Source organism: Myotis yumanensis, unplaced genomic scaffold, assembly GCF_028538775.1.
Source record: "Myotis yumanensis isolate MYYU_CA2020_CCGP unplaced genomic scaffold, mMyoYum1.0.hap1 SCAF_1, whole genome shotgun sequence".
NCBI lineage: Eukaryota > Metazoa > Chordata > Mammalia > Chiroptera > Vespertilionidae > Myotis > Myotis yumanensis.
Genome location: NW_027223752.1, coordinates 183,954,338 through 183,971,575, shown reverse-complemented (window position 1 = coordinate 183,971,575; position 17,238 = coordinate 183,954,338). Strand labels below are relative to the sequence as shown.

The window sequence follows — 17,238 nt, the reverse complement described above, 5'->3', positions numbered from 1 at the left end:
GCGATTTGTTTAAAAAGTATAGAATTCAGCATCATATATTAGCTGAATGTCATGGAATTTACTAACAACTCTGAGGGTTTCTTGGACATTTTATTTATTTACTTTGTTTCTTTACTACCAAGAAATCTTTAAGCCAGAGTTTCTTTTCTTCGGCTTCTTTTGAATGTATACCTTCTCATACTTTATTTTAGATGCATTATTATAAAGAGATAGGCTGATGAGATCCACTTTTCTGTCTAGTGTGAGGGCTCTTAAGAGGCGACATTTGGTTATTATTCTCCCCTGCCAAACTCAGTGCCTTAAAAGGAGCAGGTTCTATGCAGGGGTCCTTAAACAATCAGTGAGCAATAACAATGTGAGGGAGTCACTGCTATTTGATCGGTGACCTTTTCATTCTGTATAGAGATAACCTTCACTGATATCATTAACCAGATGAAACACTGGTTTGATGCAGTTCTTTTAACCACAGAGCTTGGTATTGATTGAGAAGCAATATCTGACACAAATTGTTCTAGTGTCGAGCTGTTGACAGAAACTAGAGGTACATTCTTCTCCTTTTCTCTAGTCCCCAAAGTAATTGGTGGTGTGTGTGTGTGTGTGTGTGTGTGTGTGTGTGTGTGTTGTTTTTGTTGTTGTTTTTTAACCATCACCTAACAGAGAGGAGAAACCAAGGACATTTTCTTACTTTTGTTCTGTTTCTATAAACAAGCAAATTCTGAATGCTCACAGGAATGGAGATGTTTTATATTAGCAGTTTTGGTGTGGCATAAGTACATCCCTTTTTCTGTTATTGTTATTCTCAAAGATTTCTCATTATACAGCTCTTCATTAGTACTTTCCAATTCAGAAAACTTTTACTACTTCTACATGTGTTTGTATTTGAATAAACCAGGCACACTTACTTGTTGCCCTATGAAAGGCATATGTTACCATGGGAAAGACCTACAGATTTTTGCCTGTTGGCCCAAATGGCTGATTATCTTTGAAAAGTATGATAAGAATCTGCTTCCATACAATAGGAAAAGAGATATTTGTTTAGCTTTTTAGTGAATAATTCCATGGAAATCAATCCATAAGCTTTCATTTCTGAGCTAATGTTTAAATGAAAGTAAACTCTTAAATACACTACATAGTCTAAAAAGAGTTTAACAAAGGTACCTATTACTTAAAACTGTGCTCTTCAAGTTAATTTGGTGAGACTGAGTTAATAAAATTATGTTGATGTGTGAATTATACTATGTAGTGAGTGGAATAAAAGAATATGCTTGTGAGTGGAATATTGAAGTTTTGTTTTGACTGATTCATGGGTTTAATTCAGAGCACATAAGTGCTATCTATGGATTCAGAATGAATAATCTTTAGAAAATGAGCACCAAAAAAATGGGTCGAGAGATTTGCTAAGGTACATATGTAAAAATACTGTGGGGGGAGAGATAGAAAAATTCTTCAGGGTGAAAGTGTTTTCATGTTTGCTTAGGTCTGTCTCAAAGCACAACAGCAGTTTAAATAAAAAAAAAATCTATTTTATATTAGCAAGCTTCTGATATATTAAGAAAACATAATTAAGTAAAATAAATTACTATGTATTTGCAGTTTCAGAAGGACAAAAATTAAAAAAATCACTATGGAAGACAGTGGGGATAGGTCATGAGGATGGATGTGCTTGTTTTTTCTGAAAACTGAAAGTTTACCGTGAAAGCCTATTAATGCCAGTGGTCTTGATCCAGCATCAATAAGCGTTCAGAAATCTGGAAAAGGGCTGTGCATAAATTAAATAAGAGTCCAGAAATGAAACATAATTATGAAAGGCATATTGGGGATTCAGAGAAGACTTAGCTAAAGGAACTAGGTTCTTCTTGTCTTGCTATTTATTAACACAGTTTGTCCTAAGGAGAGGTGGAGATCTACACATCAAAGGGTAGGGTTTAGTACAGAATCCATTGTCAGATTGGGGAATTTGCCTACGGCTGTTCAGGTGTTTGGCCAGTAGGAGGCAATAATATGTAGATTGAAATGCCCTTAGCTGTCTGGCAGCAAGCAATCATCCCATGCATCCTTTTCAGGTTTGGGGAAATACCCTGCCTCAGCCATTCCCAGATGATTCAGCCCTGCTGACATGCTGGAATTGGCTTCCGGCAGCCTATCTACTTGTAGGTTTCAAAGACAGAGGCTAACTTTTCCAGATGGAAAATACTTTAACAATCAGTGGCCATGCCCTAACTGGTGTCACTCAGTGGTTAGGACATTAGCTGGAGCACTAAAGGGTTGCATATTCGATTCCTGGTCAAGGGCAGGTACCTAGGTTGCAGGTTTGATCCCAGATCCCAGTTGGTGTGCATGTGGGAATTAACCAATCAATGTATCATCTCTCAAATCTCTCTCTCTCTCTCTCTCTCTCTCTCTTTCTCTCTTCTCCCTCCCTCCTTCTCCCTCTCCCCCTCCCTCCCTTCCTTCCACTCTCTAAAATTCAATGGTAAAAATATCCTCCGGTGAGGATTAGCAAAAATAAATAAATAAATAAAATCAGTGGCCATACTCTTGAAACATGAAATCTCATGTACAGCATAGTCCTTTGGTAATGAAAAGTTGAGAACAGAGCAGAAATAAATTTACTCACAATAATGTGTAGTCACTTTTCTGTGTCAGGATTGTTGTTTCTTTTCCATCATGTATTTGTTTTTTCCCCCTCCCTTATGAATTACAGATTAAAATTTGTGCAAACATTGAAGTTGTTGATTTGCTGAAATTTACTGATGAGTGAGATTTCTTGTACTTTACAATCTGTTTTCAGCCTAAAATAACATCAACAGTGATAGTGCAAAATCAAAATACTTAAAGCTCTGGAGGAAAAAGTCATAAAAATAATGGTCCCATTTCCTAATTCGGAATATTGTGACTCAGTTATCTTTCTATATATAGAAGAAGGAAGTGGAGAAGGGGGTGGGGGCTGGGATCAAAGAAGTAAGTGGAGCCAAAAAAATAAAAATAAAAAAGAAATAAAAAAAGAGAGAAGAAAGGAAGGAAGGAAAAAGATTGAGGAGAGAATAATAACATATTGGAAGAAGATTTTGGAATCTATTGTACTTGCATAAAGGTCCGAGATGCAAGTTAACACACTGAAAGAACTCCTTGGCCATTGCAGTGACTCTCCAGTGGTTCTCAACCTTCCTAATGCCGTGACCCTTTAATACAGTTCCTCATGTTATGGCGACCCCCAGCCATAAAATTATTTTCATTGCTACTTCATAACTGTAATTTTGCTACTGTTATGAATCATAATGTAAATATCTGATATGCAGGATGTATTTTCATTGTTACAAATTGAACACAAAGCATAGTGATTAATCACAAAAACAATATGTAATTATATATGTGTTTTCCGATGGTCTTAGGTGACCCCTGTGAAAGGGTCTTTTGACACCCAAAGCGGTCGCGACCCACAGGTTGAGAACCACTGCTCTAGACCCTTAAAATTGAACCATTCTTTTAAAATCAGTAACATGCATATCCCCTGTCCCTCAAAGTGTACCCCTCTGATGAGCAATATTGTTAGAAAATCAAATCCTCAGGTCTGCACCCCCATCCTTCAGCCAGAATCAGAATCTGTATTTTAGATAGAGTATATATTTTAGGTGATCATATACTTGTTAAAGACTAAGAAATACAGCCTTGTATGGCCCTGTGTCTTCTGGAAGATCATGAACTTATTTCTGCATGTCTTAGGACCACAAACAAGGAAACATAGCATATGAAAAATAGAAAAAAAGTCTCCTAGGACAAAAACATAATTAAGAGAAAATGCAAAATTCCCCACTTGTGCCAAGTGCCTCCCACTAGACAAGAAAGCACTTAGGTCATTTATGAGCTCTAACTTGAAAAAGTAAACTACACTGAGTCCACTTGCCTTTTTCTGCTTCTCAAAGTCAAAACTTTCTCACAATTTTAATGCTTAACAAATAGTTTTAAATGGTGTATTGGTCCTACAAGCTCATCTTATAAAATTTTAATGTTTTGAATTTGAATAAATTTAACTATTTCTCCAGGTTGTTCTGCTTCTGTCCATTTCCATATAGGTATGTGTTTTTTAGAATGTCTGTGTGTTATGTATGTGTTCTATGAGCATGACACACACTCACACGCAAATACCTCACCACCTTTAATACATGCTCTGAGCCCACAGCACAGCTTATGGCATTCCTGTAGAAGAGGAGGAAGGCATGTCCAGATCTACCAAAAGCCCTGCAGACTTGAGCAGAGCATCCCGGCAACAACAAAACCAACCTGAGTACCTGGGAGGGAGGAAGGGAAATGACATCTGCTCTTTGGTGTATAGATTTCTGTAGATGGGCAAATTATTAAAGAAGAGAAAGAAAATACTTTCAAATTTCAGTACTATATTTTAGTCAGGGCAGTGGTAAAGTATTTGTAGCTGATGTTACCAAATGTCAAATATGATGCAGAGAGAAAGGGAGGCTCTTCCCAAACCGTGACATTCTTGGTAGAAGTTCAACTCTGTTATCCTTGTTTTGTCTGGCAAATGAGTGACTGGAATGACTGGAGAAGACAGCGCATGTTTGTATATTTAATGCTACGATGCTTACTACCTTATTCATGTCTGTTTATCCTTGGAAGTGGCTGTAGAAAAAAGGAACTGCTGTAAAGTTGAAAAGCTTAAGATCTTCTGAGGATACGGCCAAAGAAATGTACCCACTGCTGAAGAATCATCCTTGCTCTGAAGGAAAGATAAACAGTGTTCTTACAAAGTTGGGAGGGTGCCAAAGAGATTCACCCTCACAGACTCAGGGAAGAGACTGTCTAGAAGCGACTGCTTGTGTTAACCATGAGCAAAGTGAAATGAAGTGGCATGACCGCCTGCAGCAGTATTACAGCAAAATCACAACAATAAAAAACAAAATAATTAAAAAGACACAAAGAGAAGAACATGAGAATAGCATGCCAAATACAGATTGAAAAATATCTAAGAGAGGATAAAAACAAAGTAGAAATCTAAAGTCCTCCACAAGTACCCAATGCTATGCATTCTCTAAGAAAATGAATTTCCTAAAGAAACCATGAATTCCATAGATGTGAGCTCAAAGACAGAGATAAAGCAACAGAAAAAAAAAATGTTTCTGAGTTGAAGAGATAAATTAAGAACTTAAAAAGACCTTTATAAATCTAACAAATAAATTAGAATAAGGAAAGATAGAAAGACAGAACTGCAGATGAGATCACTGGCAGGAAGGAAAGAAATATTTGAAATAATTGTGGTGAAAGCAGAGGGGAGACACAGAGATGAGAATAATTAGAAAAGAAAACAAAGTAGACGAGAAGGGAATAATTGGTATCCCTGAAGTTCAAAAACCAATAGATGAACTAAGGAAAATATTTAAAGACATAATGAAAGAAAAAAAAGTAGAGTAAAAGGAGTACCTCAATCTGCAGATTAAGTGGACACATCAGATTGACATAAAACACAAGTATCTGGACATATCCTTGTTATCTAGAATAAGGGGGGGAGGGGGAAAGTCTGCTGGCATTCAGATGATAAAATCTATTTGCAGACAAAGGGTAAAAAACATACTTACCTCAGACTTCTTCACAGCCGTGTTGACTGCCAGAAGACACCGGAAGTTGTGAGAATAATAAAGTGATACCAATGAAAATGCATCAAGGCCAGCTGCAGTGGCTGCTGCAATTGTACAGTCAATACCCAGGCCTCCTTGAAAAAATTATTCCAATGTGAAATTCTAATAAAAAACTGAGGGATGGGAATATACGATAATGAATCTAATAAAAAACTGGGGGATGGGAATATATGATAAAATTCTCACAGTGACATTGAATTAATATAACTATGAAACTAAGATTATGGCAAAAATAGGGTTATAGAAGAGAAAGCAGATATAACCTTATTATTTTGTCAATATTTATATATAACAAAAGTGTAGGAGGTGGTGGGAGGAGAGATGGGAAGAAATATAAATGATAATCACCCATATTTTAAACCTGAAAATGTAATCATATTGTCAAAACTCAAAACATGATTTAAAAACTAAAATATAAACCCTAGCGAGGTTGGCTCAGTGGATAGAGCATTGGCCTGCAGACTGACAGGTCCTGGGTTTGATTCCAGTCAAAGGCACATGCCCCAGTTGAGGGCTGGATCCCCAGTAGGGGGTATGCAGGAGGCAGCCAATCAATGATTCTCATCATTGTTATTTCTATCTCTCTCTCCCTCTCCCTTCCTCTCTTAAATCAATAAACATATATTAAAAATATTAAAAAACTGAAATATAAAATGTGTATATGTGTATATATATATATAAATGTTTAGTGACTCTATGTGACTAGGGAGTTTAGAAGCAATGTCATGAATGTTCAGCACTTGGTTTCTAAGTGCCATTCTGCATTAAAATAAATCAAGGTGAGAAGACTGACTGAAGTCTGGAACAGGGAAAGTATAACTAATCGTACAATTAAGGAAGTATTCAGAAAATGATAGTGACATAGCAAAAGGACACAGAAACCAGCCTGAAGGGGCTCCCACTGGCTAAGTCTAAAATACTTTAAGTACTAGAGTACATAATAAAAAACCAGCCCCCACCTCTCCTTTGTTTTAGAGATCTTGTTTGATTTTATAACTGACCAGTTGGGCTGCTTGTTTTGTTCTTTTGTGGAACTTTAAATTCCCTAGGCTCCACCCTTGACCCCAGTAAAAGCAGAAGCAAGACCAGCTCGCTCTCTCTCTTTCTACTCAGGACCTTGCAGTATAGTCCTCCTAGGTGTACCATGTAATTTTCAGGACTTGTAAGTAATAAATTCTTTTTTCAAAAAAAAATTAATAAAGTACATAATAAAATAATTGGTTTGACTAACTGAATAAAATAAAAATGCATAAGTTTATATTAAACTAAATGAATAAAAATTGGTATGATGAGAAAGTTCTTTCTCACAATAGAGTGCCAACTAATATATACAGAAGGAATGGAAAGAATTAACTAATCCAACAGTGGGTGCTAAAACCACTCGGTGAGAGTATGATAAGAAAATGGGTCAAAGTTAACTTCATCAATATCAGGGCGATCTGACAGCATGTGCCTCTTAATATGATGCATTGAGAAGGACACAACATCACTTCTGGCATTTCTGCTAAAAATGCATAGCCTGAATCTAATCATGAGAAAATATTAGGCAAATTCAAACTGAGAGAGAGAGACTATAAAATAATATGCTTGTACCCTTTAAAAATTTCAAGGTAAAGATAAAGTTGAGGGACTGTTCCAGGTTAAAGGAGAATATAGAAAAATGACACCAATCACAATGGGTGACTATAGGTTGGATCTGGAAATGGAAATATAGTGGCTATAAGGACATTAGTGAGACAATTTAGAAATTTGAGTATGGACTGCAGAATAGTAATAATAGTGTATTAATGTTAAATTTCACAATTTTGAGAATTATACTGAAGCTATGAACAAAAATATTATTGATCTTGGGAAGTACACAGTGTGTACTGATAAAGGTATATATTATCTCTCACTAATGTGAATAAAAAAAATATATGCATATACGTATTTTGATAGATAAAAATTACTAAATCAGGTGGGAGGGTATATGGGTTTTGTTTGTAGTATTCTTACAATCTTTCTGTGAATTTGAAATTATTCCAAAATAAAATGTTACAAAACCTAATAATGACTCATACTTCTACTATAGCCCTTCTACCCTTGTATAATTATTTTTGTTACTGAATTCAAAGGAGTTAAAGCAGGCATCTCCAGATGTTTCAATGAACAACATATCCCACTGCAACTATATCTAATTCATATGTTTATAAACTGCACACACACTATTAACACATCTAACATTTCATTGGAGTGCTATGGAGTGCTATGGTTCTTAGTCCTTGTTTGTCTTTTCTAACTGCACTTTCTTTTTGGCAATCTCATCTGTCTTATGTCTTTAAATATCATCTACTTATTAATAACAAATTGAGTTTGAAGAATATAAACACTGTAACATTCCATAACAAATTACAATGACAACTCTCCCCATGACTAAATATATATTCTCTCACAGGAAGATATTAATAACACAATGATGATAGATTCATTGAATATTGTGAAGAAAAAAATCTTAAGAGTTGAAGTTCATTGCATGACCAAGGGACTATCAAATGTAGTTTCAGCCCTGACCAATTTGGCTCTGTGGATAGAGTGTTGGCCTGCGGACTGAAGGGTCCCGGGTTCGATTCCGGTTAAGGGCATGTACCTTGGTTGCGGGCACATCCCCAGTAGGGAGTGTGCAGGAGGCAACTGATCAATGTTTCTCTCTCATCGATGTTTCTAACTCTCTATCTTTCTCCCTTCCTCTCTGTAAAAAATCAATAAAATATATTTTTTTAAAATGTAGTTTCAAAGGTGAAAACATAAAGAATATACTGACTAAAGTTTCTAAGAAAAATAAAATTATTTTCTGAATAGGCTAAAACTGCCCATGATAAGCTTACCAGTTCAATAACTGCTGGCTAAGGGTGGCCTATAGTAGTGCTTTATTTTCCTAGAAAGGCTGTTGGAAACGTGCATTGGCATCTTTTATTAGACACTGTAAATTCAACAAGGATACTGGGATTGAGAAACCCAACTGAGTGTTGATTAAAATGATGGAGACACTACAGAGACCAATTCATGATGAAGAAGGGGAATCTACTCAAGTCACACTTTTTATTGTTTAGTGGTCATATAGTGAGGATGAAAAATACAGTATTCAGGTTTGAAACAGGCTTCCTCACACAAAGCAATGATTAAGAGACATTCAAAAAAGCAATTTTGAACTCTTGATAAAAAGAGAAATGGATACTATGGATGTCAGTTCACATATAGTTGTTTTCTGGCAGCTTCTCCCACATGGATGAGATTAGGGTCCTTGAAGTGATTCATCCATTCAAATCAGTAAACATTTATTAGTTACTCATTTTGCTTTAGCATCTTGATTGCTAGTGAAAATAACATTGCAATTTTTTTTCTTTGCCACTGATAGTTGTACAGATAGGTCCAGGGGTTTAAAGATGGAGAAGAGATTTTATGATGGGGAAAGGGACACATTTATTACTATGCTTGCTGACTTGGCTGTAAAGGTCAATAAATTTAATAACTGTGTCAAGATTGGGATAAAGGAAGATAATGTTTTCTTTTTTAAACACAGATTTGTGGATGTACACATGAGTGTATGTGTACAAATATTCACCTTTGTGGATGGATATAGATAGTAAGGAACCTTGCCATATAGGGAAGGATAGGCTCATTTCAGGAAATAATTCAGGTGTGGGGCAGAAGAGTGGATTAAGATTTGATTCCATTTGGTGTTTTTTTTTAAAATACATTTTTATTGATTTCAGAGAGGAAGGAAGAGGAAGAGAGAGATAGAAACATCAATGATGAGAGCGAATACTTGATTGGCTGCCTCTTGCATGCCCCACACTGGGGTTCAAGTCCTCAACCTGGGCATGTGCCCTGACTTGGAATCGAACCTTGACCTCCTGGTTCATAGGTTCATGCTCAACCACTGAGCCACTCTGGCCAGGACATTGAAAAATAAAGCTTGTACTTATTTTTAAATAATCAAAATAGCTAGGGGCACCCATCTATACCAATATCACTTATAGCCAAAATGTTTATGTGAATACATTAGTTTATTTCAGAATAGATACTGTATATATTATCTGTGACTGTTTTTTATTGTTTTATATCATTTTTAATAAAGTTGTAGAACTGAAATAATTAATGTATCCCAATGGTGCAGTTTATCTGGCCTTTGTATTGAATACCTTGCCCAAGTTGTATAAGAATTCTGACTTTGCTTGTCTTGCCTCGCTTTAGAAGCCAGTTACTCTAAGACCTAAGACTTCATTCTTGATACTGTCATCATCTGAAGGTCAGTTTTAGTGTCGACCTCTATGTAGGGTGGTGTATACCCAGGTTTGCCTTTATGAGTCCTGGTTTTTGCCTGCTTTCCAGTTGTAATTAATAATAGTACCTCCTCTTACTCTCAAAGAGTCATGGTTTGGGCAGTAAACTGTATGGTAACCCTACCCATAGTAGATGTAAAATATGCTCCAACCTTTGAGACAAATTTCAGCATCATTTCCTGTTTGAGCTATGTTTGTTCTTTTCTATTTTCAATGTCTTAAGAGTGTTACCTCTTGCCCTCCTAGATTCATTGAAACTGAGTTTTCTTCCAAACTTTATTCTACTCAAAACTCAATATTTGACTTGATTGATCTGCCAAGTCCACTTTTATTTTGGTTTCAACTGGCTGTCCTAATAGAGTGTGAATAAACCTTCCAAGCTTAAAAATAATTAGATTTTCTAGAGGAATTTGATGAAGGATTTGTGTCTTGCATGGGAGTTAAACATATAGTTCTATAGAAACCGTGCAAATACAAATTGTTTGTACATTAGGTCTCCAATATGAACATGATTATGCCTAGAAAACGTAAGCAGTTCTGCCTAAGGAATATCTTACGATACTGCCAAGTTATATTCCAATCTCTTCAAATCTAGTCACCCAAGTTCCCAAAGGTATTCAAAATGTCTGATCTCAAAGAGAAATTTAGTGTACAGAATATGGGCTTTGTAGTCAGATGGACAGGAGTCAAATGCTGCTGTCACTCTTTCAAGTTTGTGCCTCAGCTTCTACATCTGTAAATGGAGAGTGTTTATGAAAGATGTCTTTTTTGTAATGAAGACTTACTACATTTCCATGCAATTCTGATAACTGGATACATTTTTCTGTAATCATGTTCTAGATATTTTGGAAGTATGTTTGCCTTTCTCACATCTTCTTACTTATGGAAAGTTTTAAATATCTTTTGAGGCCATCTCGTCTCTCTGTCTCTAATGCCTAATTTCAGACCACCACAATGTCTTGCTTGAGTAAAGAAACAACCTCTTAAGCAGACCTTTAGACCACCTGTCTCTAAATTCTTTCTTCATTTAGCATTCTACACAGGAAATATTTCCTGTTTAAAATCCCTGAGTAACTACCTATTGCCTTCAGGATCAAAACCAAATTCCTGAGCCTGGGTTTTGTCTATATTCCTTCTGCATCTTTTATCTATTAGTCTATGGCTTTTATTCTACATTCCAGCTCTATAAGAACTACTTGAAGTGACCCGAGTGTGCCCCTCTCCTGCCTGGCGTGTTTCCTCTCCCCTCCTGTGTTCAAAATGTGCTCTGGTTTCACCTGCTCAAGGAAGCCTCCTTTGGTCCCTTCCCATCTTCAGTCCAGGCTTCTTTACAACCTCATGCGGATCTCCCCAATAGTCTATAAACTCCCACCTCCAAGGGTAATCTTCCTGACAAGGGATTTTGTCTCTTTCTTTATACACAAACATTGCACATTATATGGACTCATATATATGGGCTTCAAGAAATTGTAGGAAGGGAGGAAAAGAGAGAGAGAGAGAGAGAGAGAAAGGAGGGAAGGAAAAATGTTTACTTATTTTCCTAGAGAAATTTGTATTCTAGATAAAGAAAAAATATTATCCCATGAGATAACAAGGAATACTTACTATATAAACATCATTGCCTTTCACAAGGCCTTGTCTATAGGAGACAATCAATAAATATTTGTAGCCCTAGCTGGTTTCTCTCAGTGGATAGAGTGTGAGCCTACAGACTGAAGAGTCCTGGGTTTGATTCTGGTCAAGGGCATATGCCTGCATTGCAGGCTCTATCCCCAGTAGGGGGCATGCAGGAGGCAATCGATCAATGACTCTCTCATCATTGATGTTTCTAGCTCTCTCTCCCTCTCCCTTCCTCTCTGAAATCAATAAAATATATATTTAAAATAAATAAATATTTGTAGCTTTGTTTCATTGACTAAATAAATGTCACTCATATACTGAGATTAGTATGCACTTAGTACCATAAAAAGGGCACTTTTGCCCTAACTGGGTTGGCTCAGTGGATAGAGCATCCGCCTGTGGACTGAAGGGTCCCAGGTTTGATTCTGGTCAAGGGCACATGCCTGGGTTGTGGGCTTGATCCCCATTAGGGGACGTGTAGGAGGCAGCCAATCAATGATTCTCTCTCATCATTGATATTTCTATTTCTCTTTCCCTCTCCCTTCCTCTCTGAAATCAATAAAGATGTATTTTTTAAAAAAGGGGGCACTTTTTTGCAAGAATGATTTTAATTATTTTACATACCACTGAGCAGCAAGAATGTTCAGTCAAGAAATTTCCTTTTCCTGGGTATCCTAGGGAACACAGCTGCTTTGAGGCTTAGGGAAAAATCATTGTCTTCCATATAAAGAATCACTTTCTTTTTGCCCGCCATCACACAGCCACCTTTCTGATGTGACTGGACCCCGGGTGTGCTGAACAAGTCACATTATCCCACAATGTTCCTGAGCCACGGGGCCCAGAAAGGCTGACTCACTAGTACAGGTAATTAGGAAGCTGTATGGCATGAGACAGGAGAGGAAATCTAATTTACAGCTCACTGGAGAGCTCTGAATCAGTGTGGAGGAGAACTGAGGTGGGAGATTCAATTATCTGTGAGCTCACCTCTCTGAAATTATTTTGTCTGTCCCCTTTTCATTTAGAAACATATGCTGTGAATGCAAGGATTTACTTCTGCTCCTAAAGAGCTGGCAGCAAAGAGTGACTTCTTGAAAACACATGGAAAGGATAGAATTAACTTTAGGATATCTGCTATTTCAATAATGACAGCTACTCCAGATTCAGGAAACAAAGGAGATGTCCAGAAGCTCTTAGGACTTTCTAGTAAATGTAATCACTTATCTAGTTAGGTGTATATCACTAAAGATGATATTCTGGCAAGTCAAGGGTATATTCCGGCCTTTGTGTTAGCAAAATCCAAGGGCTTAGAGGCACCTTGTGTAGATATAAATGGGTAGAGCCCAGTGGGGGCTCTTACTTCCTGTTATGCTAGCTCTGAGCCATAGGGAGGTTTGCAAAGCCAATTGCAGAAATAGATTCATCTTTGCCTTCACACTTATGGACTTATGTTAGTTGTTTGTTGACTGAAGAGTAGTAACCCAGAGAGGAAATATAATTAATTCATTCCAGAAATATTTGTCAAATTCCTATTTTATAGTAGACACTATTCTGAACACTGGGAATAATGTGGTTTTAAAAAATCCTAAATCTTATGCTTCTAATTTTATTTATAACTTCTGATATAGTTCTGACCTTATAAAACTTATTCTAGAGGAGATACAGTGGACATATTTAAACTAAGTACCAACTATTTGAATTAGTGAATAAGTAAAAAAGAACCAAAGGGAATTTTTGATAGTGGTAAGTGTTATGGAGAAACGTCAAAACAGAGAAATGGGGTAGAAAGTAAGTATATGGGGGGAAAAAGATGGTTAGCTAGAGTGGTCAAGAAGTCTTTATTCTGGGGAGGTAGCACTGGAGAAGACTCTTTTTTAAAATATATTTTTTATTGATTTCAGAGAGGAAGGGAGAAGGAGAGAGAGATAGAAACATCAACGATGAGAGAGAATCATTGATTGGCTGCCTCCTGCATGCCCTACACTGGGATTGAGCCCACAACCCCAGCATGTGCCCTGACTGGGAATCGAACCCTGGCCTCCGGGTTCATAGGTTGCTGCTCAACCACTGAGCCATGTTGACAGGGCTGGAGATGAGAGTCGTGAGTGCTGAGAAGGAGGTAGTCCTGTGAAGATATGAGGGAGGAAAATTCTAGAATGATATGCCTATCATGCTAGGAAATCAGTAGGAAAGATAAATGGGCAAAATTGTGCAGGGCCTAGGAGGCCATAAATAAGCATTTGGATTTTTACTGAGGACAATGGGAAATTATTTTAGGGATGAAGCCGGGGAATGATGGGAAGTCATTGGGGAATATGAGAGAAGTGAATGATGGGACACCATTGGAGGGTATGAAACAGGGGTAATAGGAAATCATTGGAAGATATAAAGTAGGGGAATGATGGGAAATCATCAGAGGGTATGAAGAAGGGAATAATCACTCTGGCTGCTGGAGAATGGATTGTGAGAGGAGATGAGCAACAAAGTAGGCATGAGCTTGAATTGGTTTAGGAGTTGATGCTTGAGATTTTTATGTGCATTTGTTTCCTGGGACGGTTAAAAACTTCCATGTGAGAAATCTCCACCCAAGCATAGAATATTATAACCCAGTAGCTGTTTGTGCAGTCACTTCCCTTCACTGCTATCACAAAATTGCTCTCTGGGATTCCTTAGTAAAAGCCTTCTTCTAGTGTTACTGTAAACGTGAAAAGTGAGAGGAGGAGATCAAGCGTTAGAGAATTCCGACTGCCTTGCCTGTGTTAATATAGTCTGCCCTGGAGTTCACCTCTTCTCTAAGTACTTCTCCCATCAGTGAAATTCAACTCCACAGGTCCAGCCTTCATAACACAGTAACTATTCCCCTCCCCACTACCCTAGGACTCTGAAATCCAGAGCATGCCTGGAGTATTTAGGGCAACCTGGAGTATGTCCAAGGGACCTAAATATAGAGGGGCAATTTTTTTAAATGGTTGTAAATCATTGTGCTATTTTGGATTGTGTTGAATTCACATATTGACAGCACATGCCTCCCTTCCAATGGGTAGAAATGAACCATGTCATGAATTACAAAGTATGTTTGGGGGCCAATTTCCTATTGCTTGCACTGGTCACCAAAATTGCTAGTTCCTTCTTTGCTTAACCTATTTTTGGAGATTTGGGTTCTTGAATTCAATACCTATAATCTATTGTCTGTGGTTCAGCCCACTTCTGTTCTAAAAAACCTGCTGGTACGTGACTCCTCCTTACACCTTCCTTCCTGTGTCCACTCACCAACCCTGAATCATCCTGACTCATCCCATCGAAATCTCCATGTGTCTCCTCACAGTCTACATCTCTTTCAAGGTTTTACTCATATTTCCTTCCTGCTCCTCTTAATGGACAAAAGGCAAATGTTCAAGTCAAAAGCAAAGTTTAAGAAGTAAAAGAAAAATACAGAATACTTTTAGTAAAGCCAAGTAATGTCTATCAGTGTGCTGAACTCCTGTCATATTTGACATATTAGTGTTATGTATTAATGTAAATGGTAATTACTCTCAGATTTTGGATTTTAATATTTTAAGGAACTAAATCAGGTAGAAAGGTTAGTAGTGACCAGAGCAATTTCAATCTGGGCCACTTAAAATTTGGGTTATCTCACCTGGGGATGTACGTTGATGTGAGTGAGCAACTCAATAAATGGGATATAAATAAACTTTGAGCACATGCTTAAAGTGTGAGAATGAATAAAAAGGTAGTTATAGAAAAGTGGCCTTATTTCCTATCTAAACCCTTTGATTTTCTTTAAAAATTATGCACTTCTCTTAAAAAGTTATTGCTTGTCACTTATTATATTCCACAATGGAAAGATGAGGTAAGTTTATAAATTTTCAATTTATGAAATAAGTGAATGAATGAATGAGTGAATGAATACATTTCAGAAAGAAAAACTTTAAAGAATTATTTAAAGACAATCCCCCTTGCCCTAACCAGTTTGGCTCAGTGGATAGAGCGTCAGCCTGTGGACTCAAGGGTACCAGGTTCGATTCCGGTCAAGGGCATGTACCTTGGTTGCAGGCACATCCCCAGTGGGGACTGCGCAGGAGGCAGCTGATCGATGTTTCTCTCTCATCGATGTTTCTAACTCTCTATCCCTCTCCCTTCCTCTGTGTAAGAAATCAATAAAATATATTTTAAAAAATAAAAAAATAAAAATAAAAGACAATCCCCCTTCAATTAGAGGAAATAAACTTTTTATATATAAATAGGACATTTAATTTGAAAGACAGCAAATAAAAATTATTATGCTGCTTCTCTTTATTTAACAAAATATATAATCAGTAATAATCAGAATTAATTTATATGTGTGATTAAAAAAAAACTTGAAAATTGGAAGTGGGCATTTATGGAAATAGTAATATGTTTCTAGCTCAAGAGCCATGTAACAATATCACTGCTATTGGGTAGAAATGTTAAAGACTTACTGTAACACTTCTCCTAGCAACATGTCTTATAGAAGTAGTCCTCGTTAAGGACTGTGGGATACTATTAACGCCCCCTGAAAAGTGACAACTCCCAAGACATAAAAATATCCTGGAAAATACATGATTTCCTAACCACTGTACCATACACCCGAAACCAATACCAAATAATATTGAATGTAAACTGTAATTGAAAAACAAAAATAAATAAATAATCAACAACAACAGATATTCTGGGAAATCAGCAAAGAAAAAGATTATAACCTAAGTATACAAAGAAATGAAACATTATAGGGAAACTCTCAGTATTAATTTTAAAACAGAGATAAGTATTTTCTCTTGGAACAGATGGTTCTTCTATTATTAATTGTGTTACTGCTCCCTGCCAGCTCATTTGGGTAGTATACAAGGATACAGAGGGAAAAGGTAAACCATTTCCCCTCAGTTAAATGTGGTGGAAAGAGCATTGAATTGAGAGTTGTAAAACCCTGTCTCTATTGTTAGCTGTGGCACTAACTAGCTATGTGAGTGACCTTGTTCAGATTATATTTTCTCTAGACATCAGTTTCCTTATTTATAAAATGAGGTCGTTAGGACTAAATATATTTAAGACTCTGATGTACTTTTTATGTCTCTCATTGATTTTTATTTTTTTTGTGTTTTTTTTTCTAAGTGCTCAATTACTACATTATTTAAGGTATATTTCCTAGTGGTTCTTTTTTTTTTTTTTTCCCCTCTCCTCTCTCTGTCTCTTTCTTCAATATATGGGATAGGAGGATACTGAGTAAGTCTGAAGGAAAGGAGGAGGAAGAAAATTAGCTACAGGAAGAGTTTATAAGCCCCTCTACAAGAAAGCCTGAATACAGCTACCACCACTTTAAAAGGAATGATTTATGTCCAAACAGCATTTTCCAGACAAGCTCTGTACTTTTTTGCCAACAGAATAAACTTTAAACTGAAGGCAGTAGACAGTTAAACAAGAGCCGGCACTGGGAACAGCTGTGAGTAGACAAGACCAGTTACTTATAAGGTACTGTTTTTTACGCACTGAAATCTCCTTCAGGGGTCATTTGTTTCTGGGCACAAGTATTCCGTGGTCATTTGACCTTTTTGTTACACCTTACCTCTCTTCTGAGAGAAAGTACTCTCTTTAAGATAGCTCTGCTTTCCTAACTACGGTGTTTTGTGCTTGTT

The 17,238-nt window shown here is 36.9% G+C and overlaps 1 protein-coding gene across 7 annotated transcripts in view; it reads left to right on the top strand.

Annotated features, from left to right (window-relative positions):
* The window catches only part of ARHGAP24 (Rho GTPase activating protein 24), a 554,910-nt gene that overhangs the window by 332,120 nt on the left and 205,552 nt on the right, over nucleotides 1–17,238 (top strand). The window contains exon 1 of one of the 7 annotated variants that reach the window (XM_070393415.1): nucleotides 16,823–17,045. The exons of 5 other annotated variants lie outside the window; for them this stretch is intronic. The gene's annotated coding sequence lies outside the window, so the exon portion shown is untranslated. Of the gene's footprint in view, nucleotides 1–16,822; nucleotides 17,075–17,238 lie in introns of those variants that run through there. One more of the 7 variants, XM_070393406.1, reaches the window with a different exon arrangement.